This window comes from Vulpes lagopus, chromosome 2, assembly GCF_018345385.1.
Source record: "Vulpes lagopus strain Blue_001 chromosome 2, ASM1834538v1, whole genome shotgun sequence".
Classification (NCBI taxonomy): Eukaryota; Metazoa; Chordata; class Mammalia; order Carnivora; family Canidae; genus Vulpes; species Vulpes lagopus.
Genome location: NC_054825.1, coordinates 40,102,332 through 40,130,255, shown reverse-complemented (window position 1 = coordinate 40,130,255; position 27,924 = coordinate 40,102,332). Strand labels below are relative to the sequence as shown.

At 48.5% G+C, this 27,924-nt stretch overlaps 1 protein-coding gene and 1 long non-coding RNA gene across 13 annotated transcripts in view; one reads left to right on the top strand and one right to left on the bottom strand.

Moving 5' to 3' along the window:
• On the bottom strand, positions 1 to 27,346 carry LOC121484210. Of its 8 annotated transcripts, XR_005985964.1 has the most exons (6): positions 27,209 to 27,345; positions 21,273 to 21,359; positions 20,937 to 21,119; positions 19,700 to 19,736; positions 17,400 to 17,541; positions 11,126 to 12,375 (listed from the first exon to the last, which is right to left on the bottom strand). It is a non-coding gene; the product is annotated as an uncharacterized LOC121484210 (long non-coding RNA). The 8 variants fall into 8 exon arrangements; XR_005985968.1 differs by lacking the exons at positions 11,126 to 12,375; positions 20,937 to 21,119; positions 21,273 to 21,359 and adding exons at positions 1 to 2,657; positions 5,734 to 5,896 and having other exon boundaries at positions 27,209 to 27,346; XR_005985966.1 differs by lacking the exons at positions 11,126 to 12,375; positions 20,937 to 21,119; positions 21,273 to 21,359 and adding exons at positions 3,225 to 3,523; positions 5,734 to 5,896 and having other exon boundaries at positions 27,209 to 27,346.
• Positions 24,163 to 27,924, top strand: part of C2H10orf71 (chromosome 2 C10orf71 homolog) — a 31,648-nt gene continuing 27,886 nt past the window's right edge. For 4 of the 5 annotated variants that reach the window (XM_041743099.1, XM_041743100.1, XM_041743103.1 and 1 more), the window contains exon 1: positions 25,764 to 27,924. The gene's annotated coding sequence lies outside the window, so the exon portion shown is untranslated. Of the gene's footprint in view, positions 25,720 to 25,763 lie in introns of those variants that run through there. The other variant, XM_041743102.1, reaches the window with a different exon arrangement.

The window sequence follows — 27,924 nt, the reverse complement described above, 5'->3', positions numbered from 1 at the left end:
ACCATTCTTCTGTGAGCCTCATTTTTTCATCTGTAGTGCGGATAACATGGCCTACCTCACCAAGCCCCTGGGGAGGTTAGATGGGTGGTGTGAGACTGAGAAAGCCTGCCACAGGTCAGGGGCCCTGTGCACTCTAGCTATGCACCCAGTCACATGGAACACTCAGCACAGCACCTTGCACTCAGGCTGCTCTCTGTCTGCTGAGGATGCTCATGGGGGCATCCATGCAGCTCATGTGATACCTGTAGCCCCCAGACGTCCTCTCTGCCTTCCCCTCCTAATTCTGGCTCTGGCCCAGCTGGTCCCCATCAGGGGACCTGTATTCCAAGCCTAAAACCAAACTTGTAGGGCACTTGGGTGGCTCAGTGGTTGAGCATCTGCCTTTGGCTCTGGTCATGATCTCTGGGTCCCGGGATTAAGTCCCACATCAGGCTCCCCACAGGGAGCCTGCTTCTCCCTCTGCCTATGTCCCTGCGTCTCTCTGTGTGTGTCTCATGAATAAATAAAGTCTTTAAAGAAAACTCATATCTTTCTCACTCACTTGCCAAGTCCTATCTTTCCTGCAGAGATCTGGCTATGACCTTCTCACGTTGAAGGGAATGTAGACTCTACATATGCTAGGGACTGACCTACCACCGCCACCACAGACTCATGGGACACTGCTCCATGTCGCATGGATGGCCCTGGATAAGTCATTTTTCCCTCCGTTTCTTCATCTTTAAAGTGGATATAATTATACCTACGTTTCAGAGTGACCATAGTTTGGTGGTTTGTTACTGGGCCCCACCCTGCCACATCGTAGGAGCACAGTTAACATTAGGTCCCCCCTCTCCTCTTGCCCAGAAGCCCCATGCATGAACACAGTGATGTGATGCAGGCCCCAGCACAGGCCCTAGCTGGTCCAAGGAGGCCGCAAGACCCAGGAGCCCAATCACAGGAGGAAGGGCAATGCTATCGCTCCTCTGCCCGGAGCAGTGCTTCTCATCCGTAATGGCCAAGCTGAACTCACTCATCTTCCTGGCCACCTGCCCCCACAACACACACACACCCAACACTCCTACCTCCCCTATGCTCAGGAGCATCCAAGTGTGAGGGCAGTTCTCTTCTGCCCCGTGCCCACTTGGTTGTCATGGGCTATTGTGGGACTTCGGGTTGCCTCCCTCTTTCCTCTGTTGCCTGGGTCGGACCCTCACGGTACCCGCCACACTGTCATAACAGCCTCCAAGGGCCCCCTGCCTTGCTTCTGCCCCTCTCAGACTGCCCCACATCAGGAAGGCTTCCTGACAGGCAGCTCCCAGAACCTCCATTCCCACCTCAGAAGAGGGCGTTAGCTGGATCTGGACATTGGCCTTCAATGTGCATGACAGGAGGGTCTCTAAGGTTGTTTAGCTTGGCAGCCTGCATTTTTCTGACAACCGTGACACTGGAGAAACAGACCCAACCCCTGCATGCTCAGACATCCCAGAGAAGAGCTCCACCACCCCTCAGGGGCCTGCCCTAGCACCCACTCCCTCCAAGCCCCAGAAGTTGGCATCTTGCACACTGAAACCAGCACCGAGCTGACAGCAGCACCTCCCCAACACACACACACATACACACTCACTTGCATGTGCACACATGCGTACTCTCTTACACAACCATCTCCAGGGCAGGTAAAGGGGAAAGCAGGATGGAGGGGCCATGTCCCGCAGGTGTCCAGCTGGGAATAAGGGGCTCCACCTTCATGAATGGCTGCCCACACTGCTTTCTGCATGCACGTGATGGTGCCACCACCTCCAGTTCCCCACAGTCTGTGGGGGGCCCACTCAGACTCTAAGGGTGCAGCTGAGGCTGGAGCAAGCTGACCCAAATGGGGACACAGTGCTGTGGCTCAGCACTGGCCAAGCAATGTAGGTCCACTCTCCTCAGTCAGTCTCTAGGGCCCTGGGACAGCAAGGCAGTGCCCCAGCATCTGTAGAGCACCTGCCAGGAGCAGGCCCTGACCCCAGCAGCCGTTCCCATAGCAGGTGCCATGATTACAGGACAGCATCCTTGGGAGGCACATCTTCAGAACCATCATGGATCTGTGTTTAAAGACTGTCTGAGACTGCAGAGAGCTCCCTGACACCACCACACCAGGTCCTCATGACGTCCTCTATGTCACAGCCAAACTTGCTCCTCCTCTGTGAGTGCCACCGCCCCACAGTGCCGCTACTGGGAAACAGAAACCCAGTCATCCGAGTTCCTGGGCTTGAGCAGTCTTCCTTCCAGCCGGTCACATTAATAACTATGATAGAGGCCTCACCAGGAGGCACCTGGTGAGGCAGGATTTGAACCAGGACCCAGTTACCGGTATAGACAGCCATACATCAATGTGAACTGAGAATAACTAGGGGGTTACCAGAGCCAACCCTCAGGCCCAGAGTAAAAAATGGGGGCAAGTGAGTAGCCAGGCCCACTCAGAGGCATCTCCCCCAGCTTCTTATCCATCCGTCTTTTCATATATTCATCAGATTTGCAAAGCAGTGGGCAAGGCAATACCACTCTTAGGAACCTTGCTTGAGCTTCTCAGCAACTCTGGCCATATGGGGAGGTCAAGTATCTAGAGATGGTGCTGTGGGGGGTTGTGTCCTACAGACCTCAATGAGGAGGTAGGGCAGGTACTCTCTGGGGCCGCCCTGGAGAGGGAGAGAAGATAGAAGAAGTTAGGGCAAAGCTTGTCTGGATCCAGGTGGTGCTACTGATACCTGAGGTGTCCAAAAGGGTGGACAGTGGGTTGGGACAACAGAAATCCCAGGGGTTGCTCATGCTTGCTAAACTGTGAGTATTGGCTCCTGTTAGAATTGATGCTAAAGCCCAGGCACCCAGGGTGGGAGACTGCAGCTGGGCGGGCAGGTGGCCAGGCTGGCCCCACCCACCAGTAGGACATATCTGAGGATGACATCTGCTGGTCCTACCCTCAAGGGTGACTGGGCCTGGCAAGGACAGAGGAGAGCCAGTGCATCTGACAAAGAGGTCTTTAAAACAAAAAATCTAAAAGATGACTCTCATGTAGGCAAAAAGATGGTCAGACAAATTAAACCTGCTTAGGCCAAATGCCTAGGTTAGAATCCACTACCTAAAGCCTTGTGGCCTTGGGCAAGTGTCCTGGCTGGAATGGGCTGAATGGTGTCCTCCAAAAATATATGTCCACACCATAACCCCTAGAACTTGTGAATGTGACTTTATTTGGAGAAAGAGTCTTTTTGCAGGCTTTGCATCCAAGGGCAAAGTGTTACAAGAGGCACTTGGGGGAGAGAGGCATACACAGAGGTAAAGCCCTGTGAAGATGGAAGTAGAGATTGGGGTGATGGCAGTCACAAGCCAAGAAATACTGGGAGCCACCAGAAGCTGGCAGAGGCAGGAAGTTTCTCCAGGAGAGCCTTGCAAAGCAGCTCAGCTCTGCAGGCACTTCAGCCATTGATGTCTGGACTCCAGAACTGTGAGAGAATAAGCTTCTATGTTTCAAGCCACTCAGATAATTTGTTACCGCAGCCACAGTGCACTAGCATAAAGAAAACAGGTTAATCATATCTGCTCTTCACAGTCATAAGTTATAGAGGACTAAAACAGGAGTGCTCATAAAAGAAAGTATGTAAAGATCCAACAATGGGGGATCCGCATAGGTCACGTACATTCATAAAAAGGAATAGTATGCAGCCATGCAAGAAGCTTGTGGACAATTGTCACTGATGAGACAGATATTCACATTATAATATCAAGCCAGAAAAACAGAGCACCTGAATAGTAAAGTACAAATGCATGTGAATCCAATTTTGTTTTTAAAACTATGCCCAAAAAAGGAAAAAATCACACTGACCATCTTTGGGTGATATGATACCAGTTCTTTTTTTTCTGCTTTATTTCTTGTATTTTCCAAATTCTCCTCAGTGACTATTACTGCTATTATAAGAAAATAAAAGAGCTGTCCCAAAATTTTCTTCCTGCAAATATCACACAATTGTGCAAGGTCGAGGGGCACTGAGGTGGCTCAGTCAGTTGAACCTCCATCTCTTGGTTTGGGCTTAGGTCATGATCTCAGGGTCCTGGGATCAAGCCCTGAGTTGGGCTCCAGGCTCAGCCAGAAGTCTGTTTGGGATTCTTTCTCTCCCTCTCCCTGACCCCGCCCTCTCTCTCTCTCTTTCTCTCAAAAATGAATAATTCTTTGAAAAAATTGTGCAAGTGTCACTAAAGACCCACTTTGTTTCCAGCTATAATCTCATGAGGTCCTTATAGAAGCCCTTATAGTAGCTCCCACTCTTACTCATTTTGTAGGTGAGAGAACCAGGCACCAAGAGGTGATGGCCCAACCCCAGAGCCAGCCTGTGGCAAATCTGGCAAGGAGCACCTCCAGCCTGCCTTCTGAGCCTTGGGGGGCCCAGCAACCCATAAGGATGGCCACCACTCTGGCCTCCTCTCCTTTCCCTGACCACTCCCAGGGCTTGGCCATGTCCTTCAAGTCAGGATGGCAGATCAAAGTCTCAAGTGCCCTCCAGGCAGAGATAAATAACAGAGAGAGAGAGAGATCCTAGGATTCTGCTTTCTTATTTTTAAATGAAATGAAGGATAAATCATTTCTGCTAACTGTTTTTACCTGGCTGTAGGAAATGATGCATCGCCATCTTTTAAAAGAAAATTAAGCCTTTAATTCCATGGCACATGTAATAAAATGGCACTTCAGCTCCCTGCCCTGAATATATGGCCCATCATGTCCTAATTTACTATTTCGAAGCTGCCTGAAATGTTCTGAAGTTATTAATGTGGCAATATATTCAAGCACAAAACCCAGCCTTCAAATGCTGTGAAGCACTCAATTAACGCAATGGATGGCCATGTGGGAGCCAAAGAGGTAATGGCTAGAGGCAGGCCACGTGAGCAAGGTGCACAGCTGGCCTGGCCCTGGGCCAGAGCCTCAGTTTCTTCCTCTGGAAAACAGAGATGATGGGACCTAACTCACAGGTGCAAGCTGCCTGATATGACCCCGAGATCCTGAGGAACACCCTTGCCCTCCCTTACCTGGATCTCTGACTGCACTACCATCTCATCTCTGCCAAGAATGCCCCAAATGCCATCCTCTCTATTCTGACTTGCTCACCATCTGCAGGGGAGCTGCTGCACATCCATGAGCGTACCAGTGCTTAGCACGTTCACGCAGCGCACACAAGGGGCAGTTCAACCCCAGGTTCTGAGCTGGCACATCCCACTGCACTTTGAAGACCAGGCATTTATGACCAGGGAACCGGCCCAATGATCCATGCAAAGGTATACTGGGGTGAAGTCTCAACATCAGAGAAAGGACGGGAGCCAGGGGCTTCTGTGTCTGTCCCCTTCTGCACGTCTCTTCTCTCCCCACAGCATGTGGTGCTAACCCACATGGCCATGGCCAACTTGCAGCCAGCTTCACGAGCTCTCCTTGATGGCTAGCACCTGGAATGGCCACTGCAGGTGTGCATCTGGATGGGCCCACCCGAGTGAGAGCCCTCCTGCAGTGCAGAAAGTTCCAAACAGGCTCAAAGGTACTGCTGGGGTCCCTGGGGGTAAGGGACTCCAGACCTTTCTGTGGGCCCCTTCAGCAGGCTGGCCCAACCCCCGGAAGGCACAGGCAGCCCTGCCACCCTACACGTTCTCCAGGATAAGGCTCATCTGCTGTTTAAGGGACAGAGAGCGGGGACTGTTCAGTTAGTCCTCAGCAAACTTGTAAGAGGAATTACAAACCTATGTTTGGAGAAGGCAAATGTCAACTTCTCAGGTGTAGACATGATCCCTTAGCAATGGCGGTGAGCAGAACTCCCTCTGATTGTCAGAGTCTGTGGCCTGAGGAGAAGCTGACAGCTACTGCTGAGACCAATTTTCTGGAGGAGCCAGGATGCCTGGGCAACTGCCAAGTGAATAGAGCAAATTATTTACATAGCAATAGGACCTCTTTCCTAGGATTGCTGTGATTATTAAAATGAGTCAGTGTGTGGCGATCAATCAGTCACATAGACATGGTCACCACCTGTCAGTTGTGGATACCAGCCCCTTGCATGGCGGTTTCCCAAACATACACAGATTCTAGGTGGCAGACAGTGAGTAAATGCTCAGTACTAAGAGGCCTGCTTGTGTGTCTTCCTCATCCCTCACACTCAAGCCTTCAGAGCCAAATTCTATTCCAGATGACCTCCTCCTTGCTCTCCTTGAATCTCAGGGCCACCATCTCTTGCTCACCGGACCCCTACATGTCCTTCTGATTGGCGCCCTGCCCCCCATCTCATCCTACAACATTCTGCATTCCATTCAGCAACCAGAGAAGTCTTTCTAAAATGCCCATCAGATCCTGGTGGCCCTCCGATTGAACCCACCACTGGCTCCCTATAACACTGAAGAAAATGCAAACACTGTGCCCTTGTCCTTCAAAACTCCACACTCTTTGCCTCAAATCCCCCACCCCAATCCCCAAATTTAAGCTGCAGGAAAGCAAGGACCCTGTCTGTCTCCTTCACTGTTGTATCTTTGTTGCCTGGCCCACAGTGGTCCCAAAACAAATGCTTCTAGAATAAAGGAAGGCTACAAATCCAGGCAAACTCACTACACTGTGTTGCACCACTAAACAAGGGAAGACACTCAAAAGTAATCACTTCAACTAAGCTAAGTTCAATCCCTCCTCCTAACCTAGGCTATATCTCTAAAGGGCCAAGGTGGCCTGGAGGGAAAGTGGCCCTAGAGGGACCGCCACATTCAGCGCACAGGCTGTGGACCGCACAAATCCAGGGATGCCGTTGATATAGGACAATGCTCTTAGAGTTTTCAGATGAGGTGGTGGAGCAGCTCTGTCCCCCCCACACATACACAACCTGCTCCACTGGGGATGAGCCCCCTTTGAGCCCCCTTCCTCAGCCCTGTCCAGACCCTCCTGTACTCCTCTGCCCTCAGTTAGTTTCCTCCCTAAGAATTTTCAGAACAATAAACCAGAGAAAGTTGCAAGTGATCATCTCCTGGGAAGGGAGGAGGATAGAGCGTTGGACAGGGATTGTGGAGACTTTGGCACGATTAAATCCAGCTTTGGGTCCTGTCTCTGCTGCTCACTGTGTGCTCTTGAGCTCAGCGTTTTTCCAAGCCCTGGGCTGCCAGTGCACAGAAACGCTTAGAACCTGTGAGCTGTGCTGGACTGGGTATCCGTATGGCAAGGCTGGTAAAGACATGGCAAAGCCGGAACCTCGTGGCCGACTCAGGACACAGCAACTCCATCAGCATGAGGAGCTTCGCTTCCCGAGAGAGTCAGCACACCCTTGCCTGCTTTTATTCACCATAGAGGTAAGCACGAAGTTACCATGTCGCTTCTTGCACGAGGCCACTGCAGCTTAGAAGGTCAGTGGCTGCCCGCCACCCCACACTGGCGATGGTGGGACAGTAACTGCCCTGGCCCTACAGGTGAGCCTTACAGCTCCTGTGTGGCAGCGGTGTTCCCAAGGCCCTGGAGCATAGGAGTCAGATACCTTGCTCTTGACAACTCAGCCCACTAGGTCTGCAGGGCCAGGGACCGCCACTCCCACCCCACCCCACACCTGCCCTCCCATCTGCTCTGTGGGGTCCATCCCAGTGCCTAAAATCAGAGTGGGGAAGAGGGTAGGCCTCCCGAAAACAAAATCTCGACCCCGTAACTGAGCTTGGCTGTCAAGTCACAGGCTGACGCTAAGTCTGAAAACTGGGGACATCACTGACAGTGCTGATGACAGCCCAGCTGGGAGAGTGGCTATATTTAGCCACATGCTTGACCTAAGATGCTATCGGGAGCAGAAGCACAAGGTTGGGGAACAGGAAGGAGGTGGTATAGAGAGCCCCCACCCCGTGCCGCCCCAGCTGTGCAGCCTTGATTAACTGCTCGGGTAAGTTTCCACTTCCCGAACAATCTTTGTTTCCAGCGTTAGGGAGGCTTTGTGATTTCCAAGTGCTTTTGGCCTGGAGGGGGAGGCTGAAACCAATCGGCTCTATTTGCAGCAGGAGGAATTCAGCACAAGAGAGTTAAGAAGCATGTTGGCCACGGGTGACAAAGCCAGGTTTTGCTTCCGTGGCCCTGGGTGCCTGCACCAGGGGGAGAGTCTCTGTGCCATGCTTCGGTGCCAGGAGGGGAACCCAGGCTATTTAGCAGGACGGATCCAAATCCCAGATTGCAATGCTCTCCCTCCTAAAATTTTTGAAAAGATCAAATGAAATAGAACATGAAAAGTATACAACACAGCAAACGGTGTGACTTTCTCCCCCTTTCCCTCTCCTACTGGGCCATTGTACAGATGAAGAAACAGAACAGAATACTCCGAGACGGTGATTTGCCTGAGGTCTCAGCCAGGGTCTCAGCAGTATCCGTGTTGCAGACACATCAATATTTCTCATCTCTGGGTTTGACCTGTGTTAAATGGTCCAAGAAAGTTGAGGTTGGGGCGGAGGTGGTGGTGCTAATTTCCCAGAAGCAATCTTACCTCTGCTCTTTGAAGTGTCACGAAATTGGCTGGAGACTGCTCCCATCAGCAGCACGGCACGAGGCTGCTGAAAACACTTTTAGCCCCTGATTAAAAAGGAGCCTTCCTTTCCTGAGCAATTACCAGCCTGCATCTCCTGATTTCATCCCAAAGACAAGGAAGATGAAAGGCTGGCCTCCAGATGCTCACCCTGCAAAATGCTGAATGCCCTGACCGTGCCCGCCATGAGGTATGCCAGGCCCAGCTTGGGCAGAGGTGGTTGGAGCTGCTGGACAGCAAGCAGGGTTTGCCATGGCGGTCACTTGTGTCCTTTCAAGCTCTGACACGGGCCCCCCACCTGGGCTGTAGCTGCTGTGGTCTCAGTCATAACCAAGGACATTTCTGTGAGTGGTACGCTCCATTTCCTACAGTTCATAGTAGCAAAAAGCCATAAAAAGGAAATACTCAATGTTGCCAGAGATGTGGTCAAACAGGCAGGCTTCCCATTGCTGGTGACCACAGAAAACCATTTGGCAAGACGTGTGCAAAAATCTTTGCTCCAGTAATTACACATCTACAAATATATCTTAAAACAAGTCTAAATAAGATTAAGTCTTACCTAAAGACATCTTTACTGTGGCATTTTCCAAGGAGCCAAATACACTGAAATCCTAGAGTATGGAATATTAAACCATTAAAAATAATGTTTCTGAAGAAACCAGAGTAACACAGAAATCTTTTTATTATAATGCTCAATGGCAAAAGAGCATTATGAAATTGTCCTGGTGAAATTGGCCACAACTATATAAAAAAATTAGTGACCTCAACTGTATAAAAAAATTAGGGGGGCACCTGGATGGCTCAGTCAGCTAAGCATCTGACTCTTGGTTTCGGCTCAGGTGATGATCTCATGGGTCATGAGATCAAGCCCCACGTCAGACTCCGGGCTCAGCGAGGAGTCCGCTTGAAAGATTCTTACTCTCTGCCCCTCCCCATTCTCTCCCTCTCCCTCTCTCTGTCTCTCTGAAAATAAATAAATATTCAAAAAAAATTAGAGAACTTATGAGTGGAGGTTTCTGTAATTAACAGACTTTATTTTCTGCAGCAGTTTTAGGTCCACAGCAAAATTGAAAAGAAGTATAGACTCCCTATACTCCCTACAAGCATAGACTCCCCCACTGTCAACATCCTGGATGGGGTTTCTCTTCCTACTTTTTCCTACTCTTCCCAAAATTGTCTATTATGAGAAAACTACATTTTGTTAAGAAGGAAGTAGGAAAGAAGGGAGGGAGGAAGGGAAGGAAGAAAGGCAAGAAAATTCTGAGCCTCATACCAAATGAAGAACGCAGACAAGGTTATGGCCTTTCACTTTCCAACACTCCTCTTTATTTCACCAGCCATTAGAATTCCTCACCATTAAAAAAAAAAAAAAAAAAAGAATTTCTCACCATTTTGACTTGTGACCTCATTCCCCCAGTCCCCATGCTTCTTCCCAGGGAGGGGAGACCATGTTAATAAGGCTCTATCAGCACTGCAGCCCTCCTGAAAACTCCAAATTCCAGCAGGCCTCCAAGGGAAGCTTCCTGAGCTCACTCTCCCACTCTCTACACCTTAGGCTGTACACACGTGCACACACACACATGCACACGCACCAAGGCCAAAGGGAGAACATAGCAGCAATGTCCACAAGAGCCACACTGTGGAAGGAGCCTCAGTGTCCATCGAAAGAAGAACGGATAAAGAAGATGTGGTCTATGTATACAATGGGGTATTCTTCAGCCATCAGAAACGACAAATACCCACCATTTGCTTCAACGTGGATGGAACTGGAAGGTATTATGCTGAGTGAAATAAGTCAGTCAGAGAAGGACAAACATTATATGGTCTCATTCATTTGGGAAATATAAAAAATAGTGAAAGGGAATAAAGGGGAAAAAAGAACAAATGAGTGGGAAATATCAGAAAGGGAGACAGAACATGAGAGACTCCTAACTCTGGGAAACGAACAAGGGGTGGTGGAAGGGGAGGTGGGTGGGGGGTGGAGGTGACTGGGTGACGGGCACTGAGGGGGCACCTGATGGGATGAGCACCGGGTGTTATGCTATATGCTGTTGGCAAATTGAACTCCAATAAAAACAAAACAAAACAAAACAAAACAAAACAAAACAAAAAGCACATGACCTGCAATGTCAGCGGCCCACCAGCAGGGGCCGAGCGCTCCAGCTGGGTGGGGGCCAGGGCGGTGTCTGTATCTGAGCCTCCAGTACCCAGAACCAGAGACACAGGAATGTTAAATGAATGAGTGGACGCATCAACAGGCCCATTTTTGGCCCTCTCTTTGCAGCGTTAACTTGGGAAATGGGATGTTCTGGGCAGTGATGGTGGAATTTACATATATTAGATCCTGCCACAGGAAGAACATTTAATACCTGGCCCACTTTAATCTCTGATAGGTCATTCTAAGAGCCAATTCCATCCAATTCTGTGCCACAGAAGAGAGAAGCCAGGACTGAGGTTTACCACCCACACACCACATAACCTTGGAGCCCATTCCTTCTCTCACAGGGCCTGGCTCTCCCCAGATGTAGAATGAGGAGGTAGGGTGACCTCTTTCCAAGATGCTATGATCCCATTAAAGATCACCTGAATATATGATGAATTCTCAGCCTGGAAGCACTTACAAAATATGACACATTTTATTTCTTGTGTCATACATAATGATATGTACAAAGAATTCAGGGTAAGTTCCTTAGGAGATTTTCTAATTAGAAAATAAGATCCTTAGAAAGCCATGAGAGCTAAGAAGTGAGCTAACAGTGGAAATCCACTTCTTGTTATTTTTTTTGGTAAGATAATAGTGCAAAGTCTGACCCCCAGGTGTGCCTGTGCCACACACATGCACACACGCACACACTGTCGCACACTCACACATATGCCCATAGGCATTTCCCTTCACCACCCCCACTGCCCCCCACAAATGACTGTATTGTAAGTGCACATGGAAAATGTTTAAGAATGAGGCCACCCAGTGGAATCTAAAAAGGGAAAGATGAAACATGGGTCTCAATGAGGAGGAAAGATACCTGGGAAGTGGAGGCAACCAGCTCCTTGTGGGATTTAAAATAGATCAAACACTGGGCTGTTTTCGTCTTTCTGGGGAGGAAAGCATTCAGGGGTGACCTGCTGACTTTTTGCCCAGAACATGTACTAAGGGCAAAGAGGCATCCTGGCACTGCTTTCTGTTGCCTAAACAGGTAGCCCTAACCAGGCAGGGTCTGTCCAAAGAAGCTTCTTGTTTCAAAGACCACAAGTAACATAGCACTCTCCTAATCTGAGCTGCTTCGCACGGAATGCCCATCTCAGGTTGAGCATGGAACAAAAGACTGAATACACATCGCTTATTTAACCTGTATCAAAACTGCCAGATCAATATTATTATGCCCATTTTATAGATCAGACCACTGAGGCAGAGAGTGGATTAACAATGTGCCAGTATGGTCAGTAAGAGGCCAAGCTGGACTATGTAGTCTGGTACCAGACCCTTTCTCTTGTCTGACTGCTTTGCAATCCCCTTTTATCTGGAAAAGTTGGGAGGGGCATGGAGAGGTGGCCAACATTTCTCAGGGGAAGTGGAGAACATTCCCGGAGGTCACAGCTCTGCCTTTTAAGTCTTGCTCTTCTTTCATCCCTTCCGTTCTTGCATCTCCACATCTCTGGCAATGGAGTTAGATCTGAGATAAGAAGCTGCTGAATACTCAAGCTCCACACCCATCTTTACAGACCCTCATGTTGTCTGGGGAAGAAGTTCATGGGAGTTCTTGGGTCCAGAGTCAGGAACCATGGCTCTGAGTTCCAGCTCTGTGCCCCCTCTAGTGTCTGACTCTGGATGAGTCCTGCTGCTCTCTGGGTCTTGGTTTCCCACCTATGAAACATAAGGGATGGAAGAGGTCATGTGTGAAAATGCTTTGTTAAGGCCAGCAGTTGCAGGAGAATCTCCTGGAGGGCTTGAAAAACAGAACTCTCTGAGACAACCCACAGAGTCCGAACCAGTGGAGCCTGAAAAATCTTCATTTCTAACAAGCTTCAAGATACTGCTGCTGCCATTCCAGGGTCCGGCAAACATCCAGATAAGAGTGAAGGGACACACGGTGAGAGGTGTGTTATGGAGCTGGAGGGCAGGGTCTGCATCAAAGGGAAGTTGTTCCCCTTGCCACCACCCCTCACTTTAATTCCACATAAAGATCATCTGTGGTGCTTATAACAAAACAAGACAGATTCTTCGACCCTGACCCAGATTTACCAAATCAGAAGCTCCAGGGGGAGGCCTGGTAATCCGTATTGGAACAAGCTTCCTGATCAGTCTTATCATCAAGGTGTTTGGGAAACACTGTAGCTTAACCACTAGTTCCAGATGGCAAAGATTTCCTGTGAAAGCTAATGGTTCATGTCCCCTCCAAGTGGGGACATGGTAATAAGTGTCAGCCTCTTTTCTGCAAGGAAGAGGTATCCTCCCACCTCCTAGTGAATACCTTATAAGTCCTGCAGGGTAGACTTCAGGGGTTTCAGCATTAGGACAAGTGTCAAAGAAGGAAGGGGACCTTAGTGGACTTTAGTGTGGCCCTCATCATCAGCACCAGGAGAAATCTATCCAGAGCAATGTAGTCATTCACTTGTATGTAGGCAGCTGTGTCCCATCTCTGGTCCCAGAGATCCCCACACCAAGGAACCAACAGCACAGCTTGAAGCAATAGTTCCCATCCTGGCTGCACATCAGATTTGCCCTCCCCTGTATGTGTGGCTGAATGTGGCCCCAGACCGATTCTTTTTTAAAGATTTTATTTATTTATTCATGAGACACACACAGAGAGAGAGGGAGAGGCAGAAGGAGAAGCAGGCTCCATGCAGGCAGCCCAATATGGGACCCTATCCCTGGACTCCAGGATCACGCCCTGAGCCAAAGACAGACGTGCAACCACTGAGCCAGCCAGGTGTCCCAGCCCCAGCAAAATTAAATCAGACACATAAGAGGGGAGCCAGCATCACAATATAATGCCCCACAGGTGATCACCATCTGTAGCTGGGCCTGCATTAAAGGGAAGAGGTGACACCCCAGCAGCTGCACACCTTCCTAGGCTCTCACCCTTGATCACCCATCAAGTGGTCAGCCCATCAAAAGTCAGTTACAAACCATATGGCATGTTCAATATAAAGACTCTAATTTAAAATAAAACCTCAAGGGACGCCTTGGGTGGCTTAGCGGTTAAGCCCCTGCCTTCCGCTCAGGGCGCGACCCTGGAATCCCAGGATGGAGTCCCACATCGGGCTCCCTGCATGGAGCCTGCTTCCCCCTTTGCCTGTGTCTCTGCCTCTCTTCTCTCTGTGTCTCTCATGAAGAAATAAATAAAATCTTTAAAAAGATAGAATAAAACCTCATTAAGTGATGTTTACATGCTTCTTTAAAAACTGATATTTTTTAAAAGATGCTCAACATCACTAACCCTTAGAGAAATGCAAATAAAAACCATAATGAGATACCATCTCATACCCATTAGGATGGCTACTCTAAAATTGTTTTAAAAAGAAAGAAAAGAACATGTGTTGGTGAGGATATGGGGAAATGGGAGCCCTTGTACCCTGTTGGTCCCACCAACACTAAGCCACTAAGAAAAACCACATGGCAACTCCTCCAAAAGCTATAATTAGAATTACCCATAGGATCCAGCAATCCCATTTCTGGGTATATACCCAAAATAAATGGAAACAAGATCTAGAACAGATATCTGTACACCCATGTTCATAGCAGCACTATTCATAATGGCCAAACCCTGGAAACAAACCAAGTATCCATGAATGGATGAGTGGATACACAAAATGTGGTCTATACACACAATGGAATATTATTCAGCCTTAAAAAGGAAGGAAATTCTGACACATGCTGCAACATGGATGAACCTTGAGGACATTATGTTAAGTGCAATAAGCCAGTCACAAAGGGACAAATACTGCATGGCTCCACTTATATGAGGTACCTAGTGTAGTCACATTCATAGAGACAGAAAGTAGAATGGTGGTTTCCATGGGCCAGGGGAGGGAGGCAGTTAGTGTTTAGTGGGGACAGAGTCCCAGTTTGGGATGCTGAAATAGTTTTGGAGATGGATAGTGGTGATGGTTGCCCAACTGTATGGACATTCTTACTGCCAAAGAATTATACACTTAAAAATGCTTAAGATGATAAATCTTATGTCAAATGTATTTAGCCATGGCTTGTTTTTTTAATTTTAAAAAACCCTGATATTTTGTGGAATTGACTGGGGTCTGCTCCATGATAAGGTGGATTTTATTTGAATCAAGTGCCTAAATCAGGACTAATGCTAAGGGAAGCGTGGCATGCATGTGTCAGTGTTCAAAACACCTCCTATCAAAGGCACAAGAGAACCCAGCCTCTTGCCAAACACAGAAACAATCCACCAGAGAAAAACTGTAAGGGAATAAAAGTTGGTCTCAGAGGGTCGGCACGTATCAATGCCAGGCACGTGTTTACCATTATGTTCTGTTCACTGACCCTTTTCATGCTTTCATTCATTTATTTACTCTTAGAGAGGAGAGGCCATGGAATCTCTCACAGGCTGCTTTGGAGCAGTTGGAGGGGAACAGATAGAAGTTCCCTGTGGGGCTTTGTCCAGGAACAAGGCTTCCAGGAGGCCCAAGGCAGAAGGTCTGGTACCTTCTGCAAACCCTGGCACACAGGAGGGACCCAGCAAATGTTGGCTTGTGACATGTCAGAGCAAGGCCCATCGTATGAGAAGTACAAAAGTGCCACCCAATCTGGGCCTGGGAATGAGTTTCAAACGCAGACCAAGCTGCCCGTGCCTCTTGGCCTGGGTGGGCAGGTGAGGGAAAGAGAAACGGGGGAGGCTCTGACTCTGCCCACTGGTGCGTGCTAGGAGGCCTCGCTACTCATCAGAGATATTTTGGGGGGACAGCCCTTCTGCACGCCTATCTCTTTTCTAAGCCAGGGATGGATTGTTTTCATTTCATTCAGAATGAACAGCAACGCGAAACTGGATCCAATTTCTGATCAGTGTCATTTCTCAGGCTTGCTCAGAGAAGACAAAATCCATTAAACTACCCCCCCTGTTCCCCTATGAGAGGCACTGAGCTCCCCATAGCAGCAAGATGGGAGCTCTTGAGGGTAAAGACTCATTTTATGTGGATCAGTGACTGGCTTATTGTAGGTGCTTAATAAATATTCAATCATAACAATCTTAATTACTGGATTACATCATGTCTGTCTTAGGGTGGGATATAAATAAATAATGCCATAATAATAATGAGGCTCTAACGGAGGGCTGCTCAGTTTGAGCTCCTACTACTTCGCAGGCGGTTTTAATAAATTTGGGTGGATTTCATATTTCATAAAGACATATCTGCTCACAGCAGGTAAATGCTTCTGGAGATAAGCCTTATATAGTATTAATGCCTGCAGAACACGTCCTGGTTTATGTCCTGTTCAAGGTTTAATTCAACGCAACATAGCTCCCAGTTCTCCAAGCGATTGATGGTATCCAGTGGTGAGGAGGGTGGCGGGGCTGGGCATTCAGGGCTCTGGCCCCACTGCTGGCTTTAGGGAAGACGTTGAGACAGGCCAGCTTTATTGTGATGAGCTATCCGTCTCCAACACTCTCTAGGCCACCTCCTGCTTAGAAAGCAATTGAAAACACCAAAGTCTTCTCCTGACAGGTTATGTAAATGAATGAAGTTATCTAAGGGCTAGCCGGAGGGCGCATGCCCCGCCCCTCCAAGGGGCAGCCCTAGCCCCTCCTCCCATGCATGGATGCCATCCAGTGGTGCCTAATCTTCCATTAAAAAGAGCCAAACAGGCCGCTACCACCACAAAATCTCCTGGTCTTTAAATGCTGCTAACCAATCCAAATTATTTTAAAGCAAAACCCTCCTGCAGCCTTCTGGGCCACACCTGGCCATGGGCTGCTTTATGAGAATCTGGGGTTTGAAGCTGAGAGCCAGGGATGTGTAAGCCATGGTATGTGCTGGTCCCTCCATGAAGGCCAGGAAAGAGCCCAAATCCCTTTCCTAATTGTTGGGCACCTGAGGTATGCACTAGCTTTGTTGTCTGCTGGACACACCATGTGACTCCCATGAAATCCCCAATACCCTGCCCTCTCTGCTGGAAAGTGTGACAAGGTTGTTGAGCCTTCCTCAGAGGACTGCACTGAGAACCAATGTTTCATAAAGTGATGGGGAGCCCTCTGTAGACCAGACGGCACCATCTGTGCCAAGAGAACAGTGACTCACGGATGCCCAGGACATTGTATGAAACCTCCCTGAAGTCCAGCCTCTGGAAACTTCTGGAAGCAGAGCTAGTCTTGGGGTATGTGGAGATCTGAATGTCCCAGGTAAGGGAAATGGTGACCTGCAAAGCTACTCATCCAAGAGTGCAGACTGGTTCTGTCCTCACCTTGCAGGTTGCTTGAGCCAGCCCCTGTCCCACTGTGCGTGTCCGCTAACTACTCTGTGCCCTAAAACAGGACAGGAGAATGCAAATGAACCTCCCCCGGTGGAGCTGAGGTGCCTGGAGTAGGTCTTGGCATCCTCTATTCCCCAACAGGAAACTAAATTAAAGGTACGTGAGCTGGGCGGCCCATCTGTGATTGGGAGCACCTTCCACTTCCCTCCTGGGACCCTCTGCAGCAGAGGCAATGCCTTAGGGACTTTGGGATATGCAAGGATCTGAGAAGCAGTATTTGCCCTAGACACGGTCATCACATCACAGCACTGGCCACAGGGCCGTGACCTCCCCAGCCCTTGGGAGAAAGTAGACAGCTACGGACTTTCTAGAGAAACTCCTGCCCTGGGGTATTTTTAGTACCACCATCCCATATAGCCATTCCAGGGGTGTTAACATCATGGGTGAAATTAGCCACTCACCTTTGCCAGGGGAAGGTGGCTCCAGCAGGGCGAGCAGGTGGGGGAGCTGAATGTGCCCCACTAAAACTCTGCACTCAGGTTTCCTCAAGCTGGTCCAACTATGATCTCTTATCAAAAGTAGGAACAGGTTTTCTTCACCCTGCTACAAATCATCTCAATGAAAAATGCATTATCATTTTTTTAAAAAAGGAAAAAACACACACATTCTGTTTATAAAACAGTATCTGTTCGTTTTAGGTATCCTTTTACCTCATGCTTAGTGATATGTTACTAGAGAACGTCTCTTGATGTGACTACAGTTTTATAGGGTTTTTTTTCTTTCCATGAATATGCACATTTTTGCTTGATTACTTAATCAACCACCATGAATATTTTCTTCTATTTTAAGTTTTTAATTTTTAAGCATAGCCTTACCCAACCAAACTCTAAAATTGGACATTAATTGTTTCTGGTGTTTTGTATAGCAGCCAGCATTTGTAGAGATGCTGGCCTTCTTGAAGCCACTTAATATCAAATAACCCTAAGTGAGGTTACCAGACAGACTGGAGTCTACGGGTTGGGCCAGGCAGCCCCAGGTGCCATCTCCTTTGCCACATGGCCTGAGGGACAGTCTCAGATCTCACCCTGGATCCCGCGGAGCCACCTGACCACAGTGTTCTCAGACTCCCTGCTGTGTCTCTCTCCTTCCCCAGAGCTCCCATCTCCCCCTCAGCTCACTCTGGCCCTCTTTCTCTCCTCCCTGCCCTAGGGAATTTTTTTAAATTATAGAACTTTTCAAATGTATACAAAAGTTCAGAAGATAGTAAAGCAAATGCCCAAGGCCAAAAAATCATGGTTCATGTACTCTAACCCATGTCCCCATACTGCCTGACTTAGAAGTAAGTCCTAGACATAATTTCATTCCATTCGTAAATGAGTGTAGGTCTTGCTAGATAATAAAGCTTCTTTCTTTAACATAGTATTACCACGCCTAAAAATATGAGCCATGATCCCTGAACATTATCAAATACCCAGGCAGCACTCAGATTTTTCAAGTTGTCTTATGTTTACTATGTTTGTTGGAGTCAGGATCCAAAAAGAGTGTATATGTGGCATTTCACTACTGTGTCTCTTTAGGGAAGCCTGGATGGCTCAGTGGTTGAGCACCTGCCTTTGGTTCAGGGTGTGATCCTGGGGTACCAGGATCGAGTCCCGCATGGGGCTTCTTGCATGGAGACTGCTTCTCCCTCTGCCTGTGTCTCTGCCTCTCTCTCTCTCTCTCTCTCTCTCTCTCTCTCTCCCTCCCTCCCTCTGTGTGTGTGTGTGTCTCATGAATAAATAAATAATATCTTTTAAAAAAATGTGTCTCTTCAGTGTCTTTTAATCAAGTGATCCCACCTACCTCAATTTCAATGGTTTGTGCGCAAAAGAAATTGACCACTTGTCCTGAAGAGTTTTCCATACCCTGATTTTGCTCCTTGCTTCCTCACAGGGTCATTTAGAGATTTTCTTGGTCCCTGTTATTCCTTTAATCTGGTTGTTAACTCCAGGGTTAGGAACTTATTATGATTCAGGCTTGATTTTTTTTGGCAAGAATACTTCATGGGCAATATGTATTTTCATAGGGGCCCCATGGTGGTTGTCATCTTAACCCACTGTTTTGTCGGGGGGTTTGAAACTGATAATATTCCAATTCTATCCTTCCTTCTTTATTAGAGAGACTGTTCTTCATCCATCATCCATAGCTCCTTGAACTATTCTATATGGTTCCTTCGGGGAAGTCAGGCAAGGTACTCAACACTATTCCACTTTTCAAAAGAAAGAAGCTGCTCCATATATCTGCCCAGGGGGCCATGGAGGGTGGCTTGAGTTGTTATTTTTTTCAGTATTGTTATGAACTCATGGGCTCAAGCAAATTCAACGTGTTTCAGTCCATATGGTGTTTTCTTACACTGTTCTACTTTTGCTGGTGGGAACCTCTTCACGTTGGCACCTTGTTTTTTTGGTATCCTCTCAAGGGGTTTTCTTAGCCTGCCTGCCTTGCAATGTGACAAGGGTTTCCAGACTCTTTCTTATACATTTTCTGCTCAGGGAACTTTTGTTCTTTTTAATGAGAAATCATGTTTAGAGACAAAAATCTTTATCCGAAGGAGATTCATTGCTATTATGTTAGTTATGCCTTTTTATTAAGCAATGCTTTTCTTTTTTAAAAGAAAGTACATTTTGATTTTACGCTTGATTTTTTTATGTTTGATTTTATATACTCTCTTTACTCTATATTGATATTCAATATAAATATAGCAGTACTGGGTTTTACTTACCATTTTGACTTTATATCTGCATCTGTTTTCTCTAACACTAAAAAACAAAAACAAAAACCTTTGCTTTATAATGTCATTAACATACTTACTAATTTGTTTTATCTCTTTCCATCTATATTTCTGAGAACAGTTCAAAATTTTACTTAACAGTTAATTTTGTGTTAGGCTATGTCCTGATTATGGATGTTAAGTCAAATTAATGTATTTCCAAATAATTCTAAATTATTCCCCTCTGTGAAATTAGGCCACCTACACACTAAATTCATTTGTTTCATTTTACTCTAATTTTTAGGGATTGCCTTTTTTTAAAGTTTTGGTTTAATCTAGCTTTATAATCTGGCAAGTACCTACATGGCTCCACATCAAATCCACCAAACACGGGACTCAGAGAAGCTCAGCTCCTATTCCCATTGCCACACACACCTGTGCTTTCCCTTCCCTACAGGTAACCATTTATGAGTTTTTATTTATTCTATCGTTTTTCTATAATATAAGCAAAAATATATAAATACTCACAGATTTATATCTTCTTCTTTTTAAGTAAATGGCAGCATAGGGTCCTGAGAGTCTCCCTCTAGCCCTGGGAGCAATGGAGAAATGCTCCTCATTGCTTTCTACAGCTGCGCAGTGCTCTACCCTGTGGTGGAGCCCCACTCATGGTCCTCCATTCATCACCTCCTCACCGAGCTCCCAGGTTTCTCCATCACTGCAAACTGGCTGTCACTCTCCTACCCAACTGAGCTCAGGTGCTCAGAATTCCATCACAAGAGAGCCTTCCTCAGCATGTCGCACTGTGAGTAGCTACCTGGGTCAACCATTTGCATCCTCTTGTTTATCATTAGCAATAGTCACGTGAAGGAATTATCAAACTGAAGTTTGGAGAAGCCAAATCACATGCCGGAGATCACACAGCTCTTGTTGGTAGGTCTGGGAATGGAATCTGTACATCTCTAAGGTCAAAATCTACAATCTTAGCCACTCAGCTATACATACTCTCCTGGCCATGCCTCCCAAAGTTCTGTCAAGTTCTGCCAAGTATCATGAAGATTACAAGTGGAAATAGGTGGCTGGATATACCTGGCACCTATGACCCACATCCAAAGGCTTCCAGGAGGTGAGACCACAGAGAGGCAGCAGGACAAGTGGGAGCCTACTGATGCTCAGTGCCGAACTCCTGAATTCAAGCCCCAGCCTCATCTTCTCCTATTTATTTAACTCATGTCCTCAGACCTCTTACCTGTAAATTGACCTCAGAGATTCAGTGAGGATAAAGCTTCACCCTGAGTGGGAAGCCATTCTGGAACAGTAACTCCCGGAAAATCACCTGTCACAATAGTGGAGTTGGCTGTGCTTGCTTAGGAGCAGCTCTTTCTTCTCCAGGGGTAGTTCCTGGGCTAGCAGGGTGAGCCCCACCTGGGAACTTGTGAGACATACACACTCTGAGGGAGGGTCATAGCAATCTGTGTTCTCAGCAGCCCTCCAGCTGCTTTGAGAACAGCTGCCCTGAGATAAGGCCCACACTCTTAGTTGGTAATGGTGGGGTGAGATGTAAGGCGGTAAGGAGCCCCCTCACCTGCACTGCTTTCCCATTCATCCACTAGCACGTGTTAGGTGGGGACAAGAAGGCAGACAAAATTAAAATCCTCTTGGAGCTTGAATTCTAGAGAGAGCATAGACAAGGCATAAACCCATGACCGAAGAAGGAGATGGTCCCATTAGGGATTGGTGCCATGAAGGATATAAACAGGATGGAGGATGGACGGGAGCTGAGAGAGAGAGTCAAGAAAGGTCTCTCGAAGGAAGTGACACTTGAGCTGACACTTGAATGGGGAGAAAGAAGAAGCATTGTAAAGATCAGGGGCAGAGAGCTCCAAGCAGAGGATCAGCAGGTGCATTGGCCCTGAGGCAGGATGGAGCTGCATACATGAAAAGGAGCAAGAAGCCTGGAGCCAGGGTGAGAGAAGTGATTCTTATATCGGTCCATCTCTGAGGTCAAAACAATCATACTATTCCTGGCCCAGAGGTGAGTATGAAACAGTTAAACAGTGGCTTTCCTCCCCAGCTACTGCTGGGGGACAGAGCAGGCAATGCCTGGGAGTACAGAACAGCAAGAGAACACATTTTGGCTTTGCACCCCAGCCCTGCCTTTTTTTTTTAAGATTTTAAAAATGTATTTATTCATGAGAGACACACACAGAGAGAGAGAGAGAGAGAGAGAGAGAGAGAGACCAGCCCTGCCTTATGATCCTCTTCTTCCACAGCCAGGCTGCTCTGTGAGTTCCCTCCACCACCTCTCTGCACTGTAAGGAGAAACAATTCTTCCAGGAGGCCCTGCTTCTAAGGGCACTTTAGTGATTATATCCCCAAGAAAAAGATTCAGTCTGGGGATACAGAGTGACCTGGCTTTGAGACCAGCTCTGCCATCAATTACATAATTTGGGACGAGGGATTTTACCTCTCTGACTTTGTTCTGCAACTGGAAATGAAGATAGGAATGGTCTGCCCACCCCCCTGGGTGATTGTGAAAATTAAAATATCCACTGGATAGGAGACAGGTAACCCAGTATCCAGTGGGTGCTTGGAAAATAGTAACTATCTCCCCTTTTCTTCATCGGCAAAAAGTTTAATTTCTTAAGGTTCAGTATTTTACAGATAATGAAAGAACCAAATAGAAACAATGATACTACTAATCTAGGAATACACAGTTCCTGCTTAACTTCCGAACTCAGAGTGGTTGGCGATGGACACGTTGGGACATTTTCACCATAACCACATCAGCTCTGATCCCAGGAACAGACTGGCCTCATGGAAGCAGTGGGTAATGAGGGTCAGGGTCACAGCCAGGAGAAGAGCAGCCCAGCTCTGCCCACTAGAAATACATGGTATGAGCCACATGTGTTATTTTAAATTTGCCAGTAGCCACATTAAAAGAATAAAAAGAAATATGTGAAAACAATCTTAATAATATATTTTATTGGGATGCCTGGGTGGCTCAGCAGTTGAGCATTGGCCTTCGGCTCAGGGGGTGATCCCAGGGTCCCAGGATCCAGTCCCGCATTAGGCTCCCCTCAAGGAGCCTGCTTCTCCCTCTGCCTGTGTCTCTGCCTCTCTATGTCTCTCATGAATAAATAAATAAAATCTTTTTTTAAAAAAATAATAATATATTTTATTAAAGCCAATATCAACACAAGACCCAACACACTATTCTATACAGAACACGATTAGGGAGATCTTTCACATTCTGTTTTGTTTCAGGGGGGGACTTTTTTTTTTTTTTTTTGCACTATCTTGGAGATCCAGTGTGCATAGTTTTACCCCCTTCAGCATGTCCCAGTTAAGACTGGCCAGGTTTCAAGTGCCAATAAGCCACACATGCTTGGCGGTGGCCAAAGGGGACTCAGTGGCACAGTAGTCGACACCTAAGACCCATGAGCCAATCTGTCCTGCCCCTGATTCTGTATAGTCTCATAAGCTAAAAATGACTTTTACATATTTAAGTGGAAAAATCAAAACAAGAATATTCTGTGATATGTGAAAATGATATAAAATTCAAATCTGTGTGTCCATAAATAAAGTTTTATTGGAACCCAGCTACGCCCATTTGTTTACAGATCATCTCTGACCACTTTGCACAGCCAAGCTGAGCAGTTGTAACAAAGACCATCTGGCCCGCAAAGCTGACAACCTTTACCTTAGACTACTACAGAAAAAGTTTATGGACCCCATGTTAAAGAGTAGAGCACACCTCTTCACCCCGTGCTCCTTCTGACTCCAGACTTTCAGATCCCTCCATATAGGAGAGATGACTTATATAAACTCCACATGCACTGTGGCTGACCTCTCAGCTGGCCACCAGGATTTCATTGGTGTTTGATAGCATTTTCATAAACTGGATTTACTTCATTTCATAGCACAGGTGCTATTTCTTGCATTGAAATCATTCATTGGAAAGTCCTAAGCAAAGAATTCTCAAGGAGAGAATTCTTAAGGAGAATCCCCCAGCCCAGGTGACTCTCAATGGACTATGACACTACCATCCTGGCACCGGGCTAGTTAGGCTAGAAGAGCAACACCCCTGGGGAAGGGGTACCAGCAATCTGAGCCAGTGGTCTGTTTTCCAGCTGTGAGCTGCAAACAGGATGCCCCCCTCCCACCTCCATAAATCCAGCCTCCCTGAGCTAGGCACGCATTATCATGTAACATCCCTTCCCAAAGGAGCCAACTCACGGTTCCTGGTAAGAAAATCCATCTGAAGGGAGGGGTCTGATTGCTCCAAGCCCTCAGCAGGTGAGTAGCCCAGCAAGGCTTGAGCTCCAGAAGTATCTTCCTACAGTGACGTCTCATCCTGCCATCAGCCCTGAGGATATACTTTCACTGTGGTGACACTGAGGTACAGAATCCCCTCAGTTCCCATAACAAATCAGTAGCTAAAGAGGTGCCCTGGCAAGACTTTGCTCTCTTGCCAGAGACAGGCAAGGAAACCAGGTGGATGGAAGACAGCCATGCTCCCTGGATGTCGGGGGTAGGGGGGCACAACAGAGGTAGACACACCACACCGGACAGGCAGACAGAGGGACCCTCATCTGCATCCTCAGTTCACTGAATGACATCCAGGACCACTGCAAGCCTCAGTCTGCTCAGAAGTGGAGGTGTGAACAGACATCAACACTGGGATATCATGAGGATTCAGTGAAAGAACACACAGGCAGTGCCTGCACATAACGCACACTCGGGAAATTACTGGTTTCCTTATCGTGTCTTTGCTCAGCTCCCTGACAGGTAGCAGTTTGTGGGCTAGAACAACATAGCGCCAGGCCCTAAGAGAAAGAGCGTACAGCGTCTGGGTTAATTTAGGTCAAGGCTCAGGATAGTGCAGGGCCTCGAGTAAAGGTTTTGTAAGTGCTAGCTGGCATTATTATTGTGTTGTTATTATTAGGCCCAGGAAACGCTCCACCCTCCTGAAGAACTTTTTGCAAAAAAAAGTTCCTAAAGAAGGCTGAGCGCTAGTGAAGAGCGGGCTGGGGCCTCCTGATGAGCAGGCCGCTGTAACCACAACCGTGGAAGAGCTGGGGAAAATGCCTCCCGCCATTCGCAGGGACATGTGCTTCAAACACCCTGCCCTGGAAATTCTGCACGGCTCTCGCTACCAACTTTTGAACATTCCTGAATAACACAGATGCAAAGCAGAGCTGATTTGCTGCAGAATTAGGTTAGTAAGCACCATGTACGTCCAGGCCAGAGCAAGGCCATTTTCACACTTGCTTTCAGGTAGGAGGGCCCTTCCCACAATGTTCCCGGGGTTCTGCTGCGAGCTGGGGCCAGGGACATCACTGCCAGGTCGGGATGCCGTAGCCCGCCGCCTGAGGACAGCTTTATTTATGCTCCTGCAGAATATACATGCAGGTCTTGTTTTTCTGGATGACTAGGGAGCCAGCTCACATAGCGTCCATGGTTCTACATTTAGAATCGTGTCTTCATTCACATTCTTTCCACGCAGCTCACGGCTCCTGGACTGGGAGAGAGTGGTCACTTTGCCTGGGCCTGGGCCCTGGAAGCCTGCCAGCTCCTCTCGAGCTCCCATTCTCAAGCTGGGGCTGAGGTCTCTGGCGGTGCTCCGTGCTGGGGTAATCCACACCGGTTGTGCCCACCGAGACGGAACCAGATGCAGAGTCCATGGCATGGGGTAGGTAGGGCACATTCTGGGATATGTCAGGTTCTACAGCGGTCAGCTGTGGTCAGGCGAACCAGAGAGGGCCCCTGGCCAAGCTCTGAGGGCTCCTGCTTCCAGGAGCGGGTCAACTGTGTTTTATTGTTCTCTCCCGACCCCTCCTGCTGACGCTGACAGAGCTGCCAGCCAGGGTCCTGCCCCCTGAAAGTCCCCTGGGTCACCCTACTGCTTTTCTTTCCTCAAACAGCCCCTTCAAGCAAACACCGCCAGCTCCTGCTGCACTTCAAAGCTCACGGCTTCTAGGACCCAAACCAGACATGTGGTCAGGCTCTCTACCTGTGAAGAATTAAAAGTAAGCTGGGGAAGGAATGTGCTAAGGAGCGGGAGGAAAGCAAGTTAGGAAGACCAGGGCCCTGCTAAATGGTTTCACACTCCAAAGCAAACTCCCCCATAAAATGGGGTTTAATGATGGAGCCTTCCCTAAAATCTGGAACAAAACGATTTGGGTCATACACGGATAACATGTGAACTGGCTATGAATTTGTTTCAATGCGTAATAGAGGGAAAAAATGAACCAGGACATCAAGCCTATGCTTTTGCAGGGATTGCTATTTACTGCAAAGCTCTATTTTTTAAAAAGTCAATCTACATTCTTCTTACAAAAACATAGTAAGTGATGGTATGGGTGGGTGAAGGTGTGGCAAAAATCATTTAAAAAAAACAAATGACTAGCATTTGAGAAGCTTTGCAATATGCGAGTATATCTGTGTACATGAATTCATTTGATCCTCAACCCAGCAGAGCTGAGGCAGTCTGTCCATGCTAAAGATGAATAAACTGAGGCCCAGAGAGGTTATGCGATTTGGCTGGTGTCAGATAGCTAGGAAATCTAAGAGTTCAGGGTTCCGAGTCTTTGGTGTTGTGTTGTGTTGTGTTGTGTTGTTTTAACAGTGGCTCACATCTCAGGTTGATTCCTTTCATTGGCCAGGTTGGCTAGTGTTGGTTTTGATAAGCAAAGGAAGTGAGTGGTGGGATGGGGTAAAATCGGGGGGTTCAGTTTGAGCCTCCCTCAAACTGTCTCTGAGTCCTGATCAGTGAGTAGGTGTCCCTGGAGTCAGGTCCTAAGTGCTCAGGGGCAAAAAGCAAGTTTCAAGGCTCCAGGGAAGAAAAGGGGCCGGATAATCCTGCTGGTTGGGGTCTGGCCCCTCCATCTGCAGGGAACAAGGAACTGTTCTTTCTGAGCTGGTTCAAACTGAAGTGCATGGACCCGGGTCCCTGTGACCCTCGCTACCAGCTGATTCAAGGCTGGAGGTGGTGCCAAGCCCTGAGTTAGGGCTGGGACACAGGTTGCTGGCCATGAGGAGCCCACAAGGCCAGGGAGTGGAGGAGGAGCAGTTCACAAATAGATACAGAGATACAGTGCAGTGCAGACTTTCAGGGGCTTTGAGCACCTCATACAGCAGGGCCCCTGGCAGGGACCAGCACCCCTGCTTTTCCAGGCTACCAGGCAGGGGAACACGAGAAAGGGCTCTTGGAAACAAAGACAAAAACTCTTGCCTTAAATCCTGGCAGTGAGTGGACTGTCACAGGGCCGATTTGGGGAGGGGGGTGGGGGGCTCCCAGGGATTGGAACAGCATGGGCAAAGGCAGAGGCAGGAAGATGTCTGGGGGTCTGCAGGCAGCATGGAGAGCAGGTGAGCCCCAGCCAAGACGGAGAGTGGCCGCCGGAAGCTGAGAGGGGCTCTCTGGGCTGGACAAGACCTGTCCCCTAGGACGTGGGGCTCGTGGGGCTCGCACACAGCGGGGTCTGCTGCAGCCGGGCTCGCCAAGTGGGCACTTACCTTGCCTCTTCCCCGATTATTCCCCATCTTTCTGAAACTGTCCCCCTGACATCCCAGCCTGGCCTTCCCCCAGCCTGTGGCTCGGCCTGTTATTTTGCTGCAAAGGCCCAGCGAGCGCAGTTCCTTCCTCGAGGAATGCGGCCGGTCCTCCGCGGGGATGATGAAACCGGCTATTTCTGCCCGGGACGTCAGCAGGGCCCCGGCCGCCCCGCTCCGGGCGCACCGGGCCTTTTAGCGTCTCCCGGACAAAGGTCGGCGGCCTTCGCGCCTCGGCCGTCGTATGTGCCTCTAAGTGCTGGAACCGCTTTGGGGAGCCACTCGGGGTGGAAGCGGGGCTCACGCGTAGGGCCCAGCTCAGCCGCAAGCCCTTGCTCACTCCCCAAGTTATCTATTACCCGCGGCCCGTCTGGATGTAAAAATAGCTGCTGAGGCTGTTTGTTTAATCTGACTGTTACTCGACACCACGCGGGTGCTGCGGCCCGACTGTTTGCCTCTTCCCCGCCGGGAGCGCGGCACTTGGCGGCTCGGGCCGGCGCCTGCTCGGGGACGCTTCGTGACCTTGCCGCGTCCGGACCACCTCGCGGCCCCGGTGTTCCCAGGTGCGCGGGTCCGAGGGCCGAGCGGCGCGGGTGCGGGGTCGGCCGAGGGGAGGCCGCCGGTCCGTCCCGCCCGCGCCCTTCCCGAGGCGGAGGAGCCGCAGCCGGACGCGCGCGGAG